The sequence below is a fragment of the Myxocyprinus asiaticus genome, chromosome 30, assembly GCF_019703515.2.
Source record: "Myxocyprinus asiaticus isolate MX2 ecotype Aquarium Trade chromosome 30, UBuf_Myxa_2, whole genome shotgun sequence".
In the NCBI taxonomy this organism is placed as follows: Eukaryota; Metazoa; Chordata; class Actinopteri; order Cypriniformes; family Catostomidae; genus Myxocyprinus; species Myxocyprinus asiaticus.
This window is the reverse complement of record NC_059373.1, coordinates 38939130-38955046: the sequence shown is the minus strand read 5'-3', so window position 1 is coordinate 38955046 and position 15917 is coordinate 38939130.

Here is a 15917-nt window from a genome sequence, read left to right as displayed (position 1 = left end):
GCCTGTCTCCCTCAGCGGATCGCCGAGCTGGGACCCTGTGAGCTTGCTCGATATCCAGCTTATGGCCTGTTCAGTAGTTCGTATGTTAATGTAATCTTGTGTTGAAGCAGTAAATGTATTTGGTTTGCTGTCTGTATACTGGAGGGCTCGGAGCAGAGTCCTGATTACCCCCAAAAAAGGCGTTAAGATGAAAGAACATTACCATGACTATGGCAGGAAGTATTTAGGACAGCAAGCCAGCAACAATTCTATTTGGTAAATTGGCTTGGCGGATGCTTCTGAATTGTTCTTCCCCCCAAAATCTGTATAGAGGGAGTGCTTTAAGCATTTGTTTGAAGGTGCGTTCTTATACGATGGCTGATCGAGAGGGCTACGCTGTGATTCAAACAAGAGACCACCACTCAACGTAGAAGTGGGTGGGCTCACGGTATGCGAACAGGGAAGGTGAAAATGAGAGTTGGCTCATGCTGCATTCGAAAGGGAGGGCTCACACTGTGATTTGAACAGGAGACTGCTCTATTGAGAGAGAGAGCTCATGGCATTCGAACAGGTAAGACCAGCAAGCAGTTGAATGGGGAGAATGAGAACGAGAGTTGGCTCATACTGCATTGGAAAGGGAGGGCTCACACTGTGATTCGAATGGGATACTGCTCCATAGAGAGAGAGAGCGCTCACGGCATTCGAACGGGTAAGCCCAGCAAGCAATCGAATGGGGAAAATGAGAACAAGAGGAACAGGGCTTGTTTGCAGGGGTAGCCTCACTCAATAGACTACCCATAGATAGAGAAATATGATGCTTTGAGAAGAGGAGGTGGTGACCGCTATCTCCTGCAATGCTAGCTGCAGTTGCTGAGAAGCGAAGACAAAAAGGCTTCGGCAGAAGCATGGTAAAAAAGCTGCTGCGGCAGTAGAGTAAAGTGGGCCATCTGCGGGAGCGGAGTTTAAAGCACTGCTGCGGCAGTGGATTGAGTATTTGGGGGCATAGTGAAGGAGCTCCTGTGGGAGCGCTGCTGTGTTTCCATTGCTGTAGATGCACTTCTATGAAAGTATGGAACTTAGACATTGAAAGCGCCTCTGGAGAAAATATTAACAACTGTGTACACACAATTGGTATGGGTGGAGCACTGTTGCTGTGGTATCGAGTAGGGCACAAAAGACTTCATTAGATTTATTAACACCTGTAATGGAAGCAAAGGTTAGTTTGTACTTACCTACAGTGGAGCAAATGGTTAGTTAGGAATATGTAAATGTATTACCTTTATATACGTCTGTAAGGGAAGCAAAAGGTTAGTTAAGAATACAACTTTATTACATTTATCATGGCAGGGCACTGCTGCGGCAGTATCAAAATGCGAAAGGGGTGATGCTGTGGCATAATTGAGAGTATGTGGGCAATGCTGCGGCAGTATCAAGCATGCGCGGGTGCTGCAGCACATTATATGGTGGGGCACTGTGGCTGCAGTATCAAATAAGGCACACATAGTTTATCACATTTAGGCATACCTTATTGTGTGTCGGGCTCATTTCGAACATGAGCAAAGGAAATGCCAATGCCACGGTTAATGGGAAAAGTTAAAAGGCTCTTAAGATTACTGCACCACCATTGCACTCAAACAGGAGAGCTTATACTGCATTTCGGATGGGAGAGCCCACCCTGTGATTCAAACGGGAGAGCCTGCATTGCAGTCGAACGGGAGGGCCAACACTGCGATTCGAACGGGAGAGCCTGCGACCAATGCGCTGAGGCTCACCCTGCATTCGAACAGGAGAGCCCACACCGCAATTCGACGGGAAAGCCTGCATAGCGTTCGAACGGAAGGGCCCACACTGCATTCGAATGGTGGGTGGCGCAGAGTAAAGAACCTTGCTGAATAGCAGTTTGTGATGGGTATATATTTTTTGGCCGTGCCCTCGAGTTTTAATAAGAGGAAACATAAGAGGAAACAGGAAACATGATTGCGGTGTTGTGGGAGATTAAGTGGCAAGGCCTGAAAGGTTCTGCAGTTGTGGCACCTGGAAAAAACACATTTGCGCTGCTTTGCAGTATGGTGGAAGTTTGTCGCATGGTCCGAAGGACACCTCAGTTGCAGCACCTGTACAGCACATTTGCCGGAAAGACTCTCATGTCAGTAGAGTTGTCACAGGAAGCAGGTAAGCAGCGGCTTATATACTCCTGCTCGTGGGCTGTGATTTGTCAGATTAAAATTAACATGGTCCTCCCGAACCTCTGTTAATTAACTCCATTTATGTCAAGCAGACTCGGAAAGAGCCCATCTTCACCATTTACAGATTTCACCATATCTCGACCTTCTTCGTCCTCAGGAATTCCAACAATTCGGACGTTATCCCGCTGGTTACGATTCTCCAAATCCTCCAACTTCTCCCAGACGTGCTCCAAATCCGCCTTGGTCGCTAGCGGATCCAATGACTCCAGATAATAGATCCGTTTCTCGACATCCCCCACTCTTGTAAACACCTCAGTGAATTTCGTCTTCATGGCTGTGACCAATCGGCGTATTGCAGCAAGATCCTCCAAGTCAGCAACGACCTTCATCAGCATTGCCGATACATTCAACAATTCTCACCAAATTTCTTTCACCTCTCCAGCCAAATCGACTCTCTGGCTCGAGGCCTCTGGAGGGGCGTCAGCTTGAGCACGTAAGTGTCTTTTAATGTCTCAAGAGCCCAAGGATTTTAAATTCTTTGACATATTGTCTTCCTAGAACAGTTATGGATCAGGGTGTATCGAATCTCACCAGTTTGACACAAAAAGTATCATAACTATCAAAGTGCACAGAGCTCACCGTTCACACATCCGAACCTCGCATGGCCATAATTATGACCTGGATAATGACCAACAGTTCACACAGCCCCCTCACATCATGAACATGCACAGGAGAGCAACGGTCGGTCAACAGTTTCACTAAATAATGCAGTAGATTTTGGATTGTTTCTCACCAAACCTTATCTTATACTTTCATAACAATCATGAGTCTCATGGAATAATTAATTAGACTTCTGAATTATACTTCTGCATCCTTTTGAAGCTTGAAGAGGTGTTCACCACAAACTGCCATTGTATGACATCACTGAGCACTAAAAAAATTTAACAATTTCTCCCTTTGTGTTAAGAAAAAGAAAGAAAGTCAGATGAGGTTGTAACAACACAGGGGTGAGTAAACAATGACTGAATTGTAATTTTTGGGTAAACTAACTTTTTTTATATGCTATAGAGGAAGTCAAACATCTCAAACGGCTTGACAGCCTGACATTTTAATCACCACTGATGAGAGAAATAGCTAAAACAATGTATCAATTGTCAACAATTATGTGTCATGTGGGTTTTTTAAACTACACATCATTACCCTTAATAAAATTCTGTTCAAATGATGTTAGATACTAGGAAACAAACCGGACATGTTTGTCTTCAGAAATTCAAATATTCTCTATAGAGAGGACTCAAATCATTAAGAGCCTAATGAAATGTTCATTTTCGTTGGGTATTTTTTACTTGTGAATTATTTCCTTTATTTCATAGCTTGGAGAAGATGTCAAGTTTCTTGAGGATAATAATCATAATACTAGTCAACAACATCATACTGAGATGTGGCATAATGTGCAATTTAGCAGTTCCAATCACTGACTGGACTATTAAAAAATAGGCATTACAATATGGTGGGGCACATGTCAATATAGACAAACCATGACACTTTGAAGTGACGCCTGAGTGAGCAGGATATTCCATTCTACAAATACATCTCCCATCAATTCCCTCGCCATTGCATCTCATCCTTGCATCCTTTTCTTTCATCCTAAGAAGGAGGAGCTAGGATGCATACAAAGGACACGGGAAAAGGAAACGAGGATGCACAATTATAGAAATGATAATTGTATCAGCCCCCCCCTTAGCCCCCCCCCCCAAAGTATCCAGAACATCCCAGTATTTGAGGTGAGGCCTGAAAATCCAGAGAAGCAATTAAAATCATGATAGTGGATCCTTAAAAGCAGTATCAGAGACTGAACTGTGACTCACAGACTGACCTATGGCTCTATCAGTCAGTAGAGAGAAGACAGAATTTTATAACTTAAGCTGCACTGGATGAAAGTACAGGACACACTCGGGTACATCAGTGAAAGAAAGAGGATATCACAGCAGTAGACTGCTATATCAATAGAGACAGCCAGAAGGGTACAGGAAGAGCTGCAGAGATTCTCTGGTGTTGACAAACATTTAATTAATCAGAAGTAAGATGGGGAAGAAACAAGAAAGGCAATATTTCTTCTATTTTACCATGACGTGCATGCTGTGATTTTACATGGTCCCATTATTTGCCAATTGTTTACTTACTCCCTTTAATCCAATAAAGTGCTTGCCAGCTTATTATGTGGATCACACAGCAATCTACCCTGCGATGGATTGGCCACCTGTCCAGGATGTTTCCCTGCCTTCGGCCTGAGACAGCTGTGATAGGCTCCAGTACTACCTGTGACCATACATAGGACAAGCGGCAATAGATGATGGATGGATGGATGGACACAGCAATCTTAATCGGGTATACTAAGGCTTTACAAAGTACAGAACAAGCAACATGAACAGTTCATTAAACAGCCAAATTAAAATAGGGGAGTTAAAGTATGTATGGTGGAAATAATTACAGGTATCCAACCTTGTATAGCCCAGACAATCTTTTGATTTTACAGGGCCTTTACAGTACTTGTGGCACCAAATAAAAATGACAAAAATGATGATTCCCAAACACTTGTACCTAGGGATGCTGCGATAATATGGTTTTACTATCAGCTGCGATTAAAAATGTCGTGGTTAATTTAATCGTAAGTATTTAGAATCCATGGTTAAAAATCTTGAAATGCTTTATTTACACGTGGCAAAAATATTATATAGAATGTATAAATATATAATATTAAAGAGTTTTTCATAAGATTCTGTAAGCCTAAATGTGAAAACTCTTGTGCCTGTGTAGGTACTGGAGCTGTTGCTATGGTTACGGACGGTGGCCTTGTGGTGCTTGGCCAGGTGTAGTGGACTGAACATGAACTTTCAATTCATGTGAAACTGAAGCTTAAACACATAAATTCCAAAATATAACAGAGGAATTCGATCTACCAGACTCATATCCATCTTTGCTTATCGAGCAAACAGGTCTGTGGATGATGCAGTCAACATGGGATTGCATCATATCCTACAACATTTGGACAGACCAGGGACATTTGCAAGGATCCTTTTTGTGGACTTCAGTTCGGCTTTCAACACAATCATCCCAGCTATTCTCTGGACTAAATTACACCAACTCTCTGTTCCCATGTCTATCTGTCAGTGGATTACCAGCTTTCTGACAGACAGGCAGCAGCTTGTGAGACAGGGGAAATTCACTTCCAGCACCTGTACAATCAGCACTGGTTCCCCCCAGGGATGTGTGCTCTCCCCACTACTCTTCTCCCTCTACACCAATGACTGCATCGCCAAGGACCCCTCTGTCAAGCTCCTGAAGTTTGCAGATGACACCACTGTCATCGGCCTCTTCCGAGATGACGATGAGTCTGCATACAGAAGGGAGGTTAAACAGCTGGCTGTCTGGTGCAGTCAAAACAACCTTGAGCTGAACACGCTCAAAACGGTGGAAATGACTGTGGACTTTAGGAGGAACCCCCCAACACTGTCCCCCCTCACCAACCTAAACAGCACTGTGGCAGCAGTGGAGTCATTCAGGTTCCTGGGCACTACCATCTCACAGGACCTGAAGTGGGAGACCCATATTGACTCCATTGCGAAAAAGGCCCAGCAGAGTTTGTACTTCCTTCGCCAGTTGAGGAAGTTCAACCTGCCACAGGCGCTGCTGATACAGTTCTACTCAGCGGTCATTGAGTCTGTCCTCTGCACTTCAATAACTGTCTGGTTTGGTTCAGCTATGAAATCAGACATCAGAAGACTACAAAGGACAATTCGGACTGCTGAGAGGATTATTGGTTGCCCCCTGCCCCCCTTCAAGAACTATACAATTCCAGAGTGAGGAAAAAGGCTGGAAAAATCACCCTGGACCCCACTCACCCTGCCCACTACATTTTTGAACTGTTGCCTTCTGGCCGATGCTTCAGAGCTCTGAGCACCAGAACCGTCAGGCACAGGAACAGTTTTTTCCCCCAGGCTATCCATCTCATGAACAGTTAAAACTGCCCCTTTGAGCAATAATTAATGTGCAATACACAGCTTAGTCTTTTTATATTATCCAACACATCCTACCTCTTCTGCCATTACATTCCCTTGCACTGTACATAACCGATTTGTATTTAGATTTGCACTACATATGTGTATGTGTGTGTATGTATATGTATGCATATATATTCATATATGTGTATATATGTGTATATGTATGTATATGTATGCATATATATTCATATATGTGTATATATGTGTATATGTATGTATATGTATGTGTGTATGTGTATATATATATATATATATATATATATATATATATTGTCTATTGTGTATTCAATATAGACTTTTTTCTTTTCAATATTTATCTATTTTTTATTCAATTTTAATTATTTTTTAAGTCTTGTTGCTGTTTTTGTATTGTTGTGTACTGGAAGCTGCTGTCACCAAGACAAATTCCTTGTATGTGTAAGCATACTTGGCAATAAAGCTCATTCTGATTCTGATTCTGATAAAAAAAAAGTGACTTAAATCATCTGTATGGGAGCATTTAAGTCAGGGACTAAAAACGTCCTGGTTACTTTCATAACCTTCGTTCCCTGATGGAGGGAACGAGACGTTGTGTCGATGTAGTGACACTAGGGGTCCCTCTTGGGAGCCCCAAACACCTCTGATTTTGAAAAAAGGCCAATGGGAATTGGCAAGTGGAATTTGCATGCCACTGCCCCGGACATACGGGTATAAAAGGAGCTGGCTCGCAACCACTCATTCAGGTTTTGTGCTGAGGAGCCGAGACAAGGTCCCGGCCATTTCAGCGGGCAGTTTAGTATTGTGGCAAGAGGGACACAACGTCTCGTTCCCTCCATCAGAGAACGGAGGTTACAAATGTAACCAGGACATTCCCTATCTGTCACTCACTCAACGTTGTGTCGATGTAGTGACACTAGGGGTTCCTATACGAAACGCCACAATAAGCTGAACTGTGTTACGTGGACTGGCGGTGCGAGACGGGCAGACCGCTGTGTGCCTCATAGCCAGCACACCAGGCCGTCACGTAATGTCCCCCAATGCTCTTATGAGCGTCGAACGGTCCTTTGGGAACAAGTCGACTTGCCCAACAAATAGGGACAGGCTAGCCCAGTCGTGGCCTCTTTTCCTCTCTTTTCTCCCCAAAAAGAGTGGAATTTGTTTACCGGCTGGGGGCATAAATGTCTACGTCAGGGGGGTGTCACTCCCAAGGGGAAGACACCGCGGAGACCACACCATGCCCGGGGGGGGGGCATTTCAAGTAGAAATATGTCACATGGTCTTACCGAGTCTTGTTGGAAGTATGTCATGTGGAGAAGTCCCATGGTAGGTCCTACCCGAGAGGGGAGGAACTCCACAAACATGGTGACCAGGGCAGAGGACCCTCTGCCCAAGGAAGACGTAGTTTGCTGACAGGGAAACGATTTAGCAGAAGATATATCACATGGGGTCAACTATGGGGAACCAGCGCATGTGGAGCACCTACCCCCATACAGGGCTTACTGGGCCAGCAGCGAGTTTCTCCGCAAACTCGCCTGCCACAGGGCTAAGGAGGAAAGTCATCCAGGGATCACAACTTGTGAACATGACTGGGAGTCAAAAGCGCACATCTTCAACTCAGGGGAGGGGAAAGGCACTATGCACAAGTGGTACACCCGGCCAGCTGTCCCGGAACTCACCTGCTCGTACCTGACAATATACGGGACAAGACTGGCACAACCCGGAGATTGTAGAACCTCGAAATATCCAGTGTTGGGTGTTGCCCAGCTCACTGCTCTGCAGATGTCTGCCAAAGAGGTGCCATTGATCAGGTCCCAGGAGGCCGCTACACTCCAAGTAGAGTGGGCTCATAGCCCCACGGGGGGCAGCAAGTCCTGAGCATGATATGCCACATGATGGCGTCAATGACACGATCCTCTGTTTGGAGACAGCGCTCCCTTTCCGCTGTCCGCCAAAGCAGACAAAGAGCTGCTCAGAGCTTCTAAAGCACTACGTGCAATCCAAATAGATGCATAAAGCATGCACCAGACACAGCAACGCCAAGGCTGGGTCTGCCTCCTCCCGGGGCAGTGCTTGCAGGTTTACCACCTGATCCCTAAACGGGGTCGTGGGAACCTTGGGCACATAGGGTCTCAGGATCACGTGAGAGTAGCCCGGACCAAACTCCAGGCACGTTTCGCTGACAGAGAACCTCTGCATGTCCCCTAGCCTCTTGATGGAAGTGAGCACAGTCAGGAGGGCAGTCTTCATAGAGAGTTCCTTAAGCTCAACTGACTCCAGGGGCTCAAAGGGAGCTCCCCGTAGACCCCAAAGGACTACAGAGAGGTCCCACGAGGGGATGAGGCGCGGTCTGGAGGGATTCAACCACCTAGGGCCTCTCAGGAACCTGATGATCAAGTCACGCTTCCCCAAATACTTACCATCTACTGCATTGTGATGTGCCGAAATGGCAGCTACATACACCTTCAAGGTGTAGGGGGACAGCCACCCCTCCAGCCTCTCCTGCAGGAAGGAAAGCACCGACCCGACTGCGCATCTCTGGGGGTCTTCGCGTCAGGAAGCACACCACTTAGCGAACAGACTCCACTTCAAGGCATACAGGTGCCTCAAAGTGGGAGCCCTAGCCTGAGTGATCGTGTCTACCAATGCGGGTGGTAGGCCACTTAGGTCTTCCGTATCCCGTCCAAGGGCCAGACGTAGAGATTCTAGGGGTCTGGTCACGGGCACCAGATAGTGCCCCGCCCCTGAGAAAGAAGGTCCTTCCTCAGGGGAATTCGCCAAGGGGGGGGGCTGTCGCGAGGAGCATGAGGTCCGAGAACCATGTCTGGGTGGGCCAGTAGGGTGCTACTAGGATGACCTGCTCCTCGTCCTCCCTGACCTTGCACAGGGTCTGTGTAAGTAGGCTCACTGGGGGCAAGGGCTGCCTCTGCAACCTTCGTGATGATGCGAGGGGACAAGGACAGGCCAAAGGAGAGGACCTTGTTCTGGTATGCCCGGCCCTCGAAAACAAACCGCAGGAAGGGTCTGTGTCGAGGTAAACCAAGATGTGAAAATACACGTCCTTCAGGTCTACCGCCGTGAACCAATCTTGATGCCTGATGCTCGCTAGAATGCATTTTTGCATCAGCATCTTGAACGGGAGTCTGTGCAAACCCTGGTTCAGTACTCGCAGGTCCAAGATTGGCTGCAACCCACAGCCTTTCTTCGGTACGATGAAGTAGGGGCTGTAAAACCCCTTCTTCATCTCGGCCAGAGGGACAGGCTCTATTGCACCCTTCTGTAGAAGAGTAGCGATCTCTGCACGCAAGGTAGCAAGGTGAAGCGGACTCCACTGAACTTGGGCAGGCGCCTGGCAAATTGAATTGTGTAGCCGAGTCGGACAGTCCATGTCAGCCATCACAATGTGTTGGGAAGCGCAAGCCACGTGTCCAAGCTCCGGGCGAGGGGGACCAAGGGGACAATCTCGTCGGACGTACCGGTGGGTGGGGCCTCGCGGTAGGGCGAAGCCTGAGGCGCCACATTGAGAGGGCTCGAGCCCTGTGGCCGTGCTGAGTCCAGGGACATTGAAGCACTTACCTGGCTCCTGATACCCACCATAGGATTGGCCAGGGAGGAGGGAGGAGGGAGGAGGAATATCGTCCCCGCAGTCCGTCGGAACCAACCTGGTGTGGGCATGTTTGTGCCACAGCTGGGCGCACAGGGACGGGGGGGCTGCCCCTGGAGCGCCATACCTGCCATAAAGGAACGGTGGCTGTGAGCACTGGATATGTGGATATCTCACCCAGGGAATGAGGAAACCGCTCCTTTTCTGAATGTGTAGGTGCCACAGCCCTTCGGGCATGCGGCAAATCAATGAAAAGGCAAAGGATTCTCCTCCTGGCCCTCCACCAGGGGATGGAGTGGTCTGCTTACCATCTCTAGGCCTGCAGCAGGTCTCCACGTGCCTGGTTCGCCCGTCTCAGGCACGCTTCGAAGCCTTCCTTGGGTTCTTGGCGGCCGACCGTGAGACAGGTGGCATCTGCTTCCTGCAGGTGGCTCCACGCCGAGGCCAGGCCGCGGGGGTGGGCTGTGGCGGAGCCGGTGTTGTTGCGGCAGGAGGATGCCCTTGGCGATGAGCAGACGAGGTGCAATGTCTTGAACCGCGCCGATGCAAGATGTGCTGAATAGCCTCCGACTGCTGTTTCACTGCCGAGAACTGCTGGGTGAAGTCCTCAACGGTGTAGCTGAACATGCTGACCTGGGAGTCAGGGGAGTCAAGGAACCGTACCTTGTCAGCTTCCCACATCTCGACCAAGTTGAGTCATAGGTGGCGCTCCATGACCTTCGTCGCCCGGAGAGCAAGGTCAGTCACCGAGCGCAGCTCCTGCATCAATTCTGGGTCAGAACTACCCACGTGCAGTTCTCTTAGAGCCTTGGCTTGGTGCACTTGTAGGAAGAGCCATGGCATGCAGGGCGGAGGCGGCTTGTCCAGCGGCACTGCAGGCCTTAGTCGCAAGAGACGATGTAACCCTACAGGTGCTGGATGGGGGTCTCAGGCGGCCCCGCCAGGTGTTGGCGTTTTGCGGGCACAGGTGCACCCCAACCGCCTTATCCACCTGGGGAATCGCCGAGTACCCCCTGGTACTTTGAGGGTAGTGAGAGCGGAGGAGCTCAGAGACAAGGTTCGGGCAGTGAAAGGTGCCCGCCACGACTTTGTGGGCTCCTCATGCACCTCCGGGAAGAAAGGGACCGGGGCGGGGCGCGGCCGTGAGCAGCACTCCGGGCCCAGGAACCAATCGTCAGGCTGCAAGGGTTCAGGGGGGGTGGAGGGTTCAACTCCAGCCCGACACACACAGCCGCCCGGGTAAGCATGGCTGCCAGCTGCACGTCAGGCTGCGACTGGGCGACTGCACCTGAAGGTGGGAGCCCAGTCGAGTCCTCAGCGTCAGACTGGACAGCCCACTCTCCGATGCTGCAATTGAGAGCTTATCCACTTCGCGAGTGCCGAAACGAGATCGCGGAACTCACCCTGAAACGAGCTGGCAGTCTCATCCCAGCGGGGCAAACGAGCGTACTGGGGAATGGGAGGTCTGTGGGGAGTTACCTGGCTGAGTGGCTCCCATTGGGGTCCCCAAATCGCCCCCAGTGCTAACCAACATGGCCTCAAACCCATAGGTAGAAGGACCGAGGCGGGGAGCCGCTGGGGTGGTCTTTCCCTCTAACGAAGGAAAAACCTTGACCGCAACGTTGCCATGGTCACGCTCTCGCAGTGAGAACGTGACCCGTCCATGAACGCTGTCTCCACGTGGGCAACCCCCAAGCACGTAAGACCGCGATCGTGGCCATCGGAAGCGGAGCGGTAACGACTGCAACCAGGAAATACACACAAACGGAGAGGCCTCTTAAAAAAGACGCTCTCCATTAATGCCACTCTTTTAGAAGGGAAAATATACTCTTTCAGTAGGAAGAATATACTCTTTTAGCTGCTGAAGCACCCAGGGGCGTTCTCTGCACTTCACCAGTGCAAGAGGGGGAGAAGCCGCTGTAATACGCCATAAATCCAACTGCTTTTCGAGGTGAATGGATCGGCAGAGTAATTCATCTCTCTGAACACAACCGCTCGGCTCTGAAGAGTGACCCCTAGTGTCACTACATCGACACAACGTCGAGTGAGTGACAGATAGGGAACTGAATTTATTTCATTTCAGTTCGTTCTGAGCAAAAACTTTATTTTTTCGTTCCAGTTCAAAAGTTCTGCAGCCTCCTTTCCAAATGGTTACCGGTTAGAACAAAATAAAAGAACGTTTAATAACATTCTTTTTAAAATGACAGTACTCTGCACTAAGGGGTGGGTGAAATACCAATTGCAGCATTGCCATATCTCACAAGAGAAGCAAGCACTTTCCTCAAAATAAACAAAAAATGTGCAATTTATCACAATAGAAATTGTAACAAGCATACAGTTAATTAAAAGTTATGTAAAATTTTAATTAAAGATCTGCTTCTGAGTCAACATCTGGCAGCATCAAATCTGTATTAATGCATCATATCTAACAATAATTCAGTGAAGACTTGGAAACAACTAAGAAAAGTACTTTTTACATCTGATAATGTTTTCCTTGAATCTGAATTAGCCGTGCATGCACACCGATCAGCCACGACATTAAAACCATCTACCTAATATTGTGGAGGTCCCCCTTGTGCTGCCAAAACAGTGCCAACCCGCATCTCAGAATTGCATTCTGAGATGCTATTCTTCTCACCACAATTGTACAGAGTGGTTATCTGAGTTACCGTAGACTTTGTTAGTCTGGCCATTCTCTATTGATCTCTCTCATCAACAAGATATTTCTGTCCACAGAACTGCCTCTCACTGGATGTTTTTGTTTTTGGCACAATTCAGTATAAATTCTAGAGACTGTTGTGTGTGAAAATCCCAGGAGATCAGCAGTTACAGAAATACTCAAACCAGCCCGTCTGGCACCAACAATCATCCATGCGATTATCTAATCAGCCAATCGTGTGGCAGCAGTGCAGTGCATAAAATCATGCAGATACGGGTCAGGAGCTTCAGTTAATATTCACATCAACCATCAGAATGGGGAAAAAATGTGATCTCAGTGATTTGGAGCGTGGCATGATTGTTGGTGCCAGATGGGCTGGTTTGAATGTTTCTGTAACTGCTGATCTCCTGGGATTTTCACGCACAACAGTCTCTAGAATTCGTAAGAAATCGTAGCAGCTGGCTTGTACAAAAACGTATGACTTTTACTCCAAGAGAGAAAAATAACACCAAATCGGTGCTATGACTTACTGAATTTATCTGCTCTCTATGGACGTAACAGAATTGAAGCTTATAAATGAGGCTATTTGAAGAATGACTTAAATTTAGTGATAAGTATGAAGGCCAGTGCCCAGATTAAATTTGTCAGAAATAATTAATTAGTTAAAAGTCTTATTGGGAATATTCCTTAAATTGATTCCAGAAACAGATATTAATCACTGAATCATTTCCACATTTTCACATGAATAATTCTCTAGTGCCTGAAAGTTGCTGAAGGATCCTTGTAATGCGATTGATTCCTGTGGGTTAATTATGGAATTATACTGTGTGGTCAAGTAAATGCCTGTCTCCTTAAATAATGGAGGGCCTCTCCATCCTTCACTCACTGATGAAGGCAGTTTATGCATTGCCATGCATGTTGACTGTAAGCTAATTTTAAATGGATTTACGGAGAGGCAGAAGTAAATACTTGCTACTCTGACCCTTTAAAAAAGGCCAAACATTGCCCACCATAAGACCCTCAATTCTCTCACGATGTGTGAGCAACTGTTATGGAGCTCCCTCAGCGATCCATACTGCCTAACAGAACAGATTACTATTAAACCAGTATTGTCAACATGGACGAAACCTGTTTTAAAACATACTGGGTTGCAGATAAGTTCACTTAGCACCTAATTCTATTTCTTTCACCACTACTAAGAGTACAGTATAAAAACATGATGGCCTATTTATTACTCTTATTGTATCTTAGTCCCTTACTGCAGTCTACAATAATTTTTAACCCTTCTGTTTCTGAGAAAATTCCAAACTCGTTTTGTTCGGTATGGTACAGAAGATATACAGCACATCCCTTTTGATTATAAACATGAACATTGCCATACACTTTTCATTTCACACTGAACACAAGCTTTTATATTAGCATTTCATCTGAAAAGAGTGACACTTATATGTTAGTGGTGGTACGATCCTTTTACATATACAGCAAACCCTTCATTTTGAGTAATAAAAAAGTTAATAATTGTTTAAATACTTGCATATTGTGTCTGTTGGAAACAAATAGAGAATTATGGTTTATATTCTAAAATATTTTTTATTTCAGAATATCAATGTCTGCCCAGCAGACAATAAAAGAGCGATAAATCCCATAGACTTCTAGGGATATCATAGAGACTTGGGGATGGTCTCACGTGACTGGCCAGAAAGCAACCATTTAGCAATCATTTACTAATGCCCTAGCAACCACCTAGCAATACCCTAGCAACACACTAGTATTCACAAAACACAATTTTTGGTTTTACTTATTTACAGTATTCATTCATTCTTAAGATACAGAGGCAAGTAGATTGTAGATTGATTGTTGTCGCACAACCAACAGAAGACAGGAAGTTTTCTGCAATCTGTTTAAAAACAGTGATTTTTAAGATGTTTTTATTCATGCATTTGCAATTACGTTTGGTAACGCTAAGCTTAAGTTTGTGATTCCTGTACCACTAGCGTAGCCAAACAGAACTGCACAGTGGATGATTTTATTTAATTTATTTATTTTTTCTGTGATAACTTGTTCAATATAGTGAACAAGTTTAAGTATTCAAGTTCAAGTTTTGTTTAATTTCAATATATTGGACAATACAATTCTCACCACTTAAGGTGAGACCAACACACTCTCATGGCGAAATCATCAGGATTCGAATTCGTATGATATCGCGCGACTGCACTCGTTTGAATTCCTACGTCTTTCACTACAGCCAATGATAACGCTGGACATCGTTTCCATCTAATACACAACAATTACTCTTCTGTCACACGCAACAGCTTTCTATCATGTTTACACACTCTACTGATTGGTTAAGTTTAGATAAGTGGTTTGGGTTAGGGCATAATATTAATAAGTATGTCCTTAACGCCCCCTGCGTGAAACTCACGCTTATTTCTGCATTAGACATATGGGAATTTGCACGTGATGAAGTCGTATGAGTTTATGTGAACAACATCGTGCGAGACCATACAAAATAGCCAGCTCGTAAATTATGTACGACTTTTCATGAGATCGGGTTGGGTGAGACACTGTTTGAAGAGTAAGGATTTTGCACCATGGAATACAAGGGAAAACTGTAAGCATGAATTAATCAACCTCCATCTGAAATGGGTCCCCCATTTGGCATGTTTAGTATGAAATCTATCACATGGATCGTCCGTGTTACATCATATAAATTCTTTGACTCAGACACATAATATTTCAAATGGGTTTGGCATTTGTGCTGTGGCATGTATTTGTTCCTGTGTTGCTCAGTTGCTGTGTTGGTCAACAACCTGGCTCATAAGAATAATAAACGATAACACCTTACTTGACCCTTTGATCACAGAAAGGTAAGACTTTAAATCATGACCATTAACTGTCAGGAGGAAACTGCTGACTAACATTGGCTGAGCTCTGAAAGCTAAGCCTCAAATTAATCTGCTCATTGGCCTCTGACAACCAATAGCTTCCCTCTCAGGTGAAAATAATAAGTACTGCAGTGCATCTCCTCCTCCTGGACTGCACCAGATTTGCCAGTTCTTGCTGTGAGATGTTACCCCACTCTTCCACTAAAGCACTTGCAAGTGAATGGCCGTAGCCCTCAACCTCCGATCCAACAGGTCCCAGGCGTGCTCAATGGGCCATGGCAGAACACTGACATTCCTGTCTTGCAGGAAATCATGCACAGAACGAGCAGTATGGCTGGTGGCATTGTCATGCTGGAGGATCATGTCTGGATGAGCCTGCAGGAAGGGTACCACATGAGGGAGGAGGATGTCTTCCCGGTAACGCACAGCGTTGAGATTGCCTGCAATGACAACAAGCTCAGTCCTATGATGCTGTGACACACCGCCCCAGACCATGACGGACCCTCCACCTCCAAATCGATCCCGCTCCAGAGTACAGGCCTAGGTGTAACGCTCATTCCTTCGACG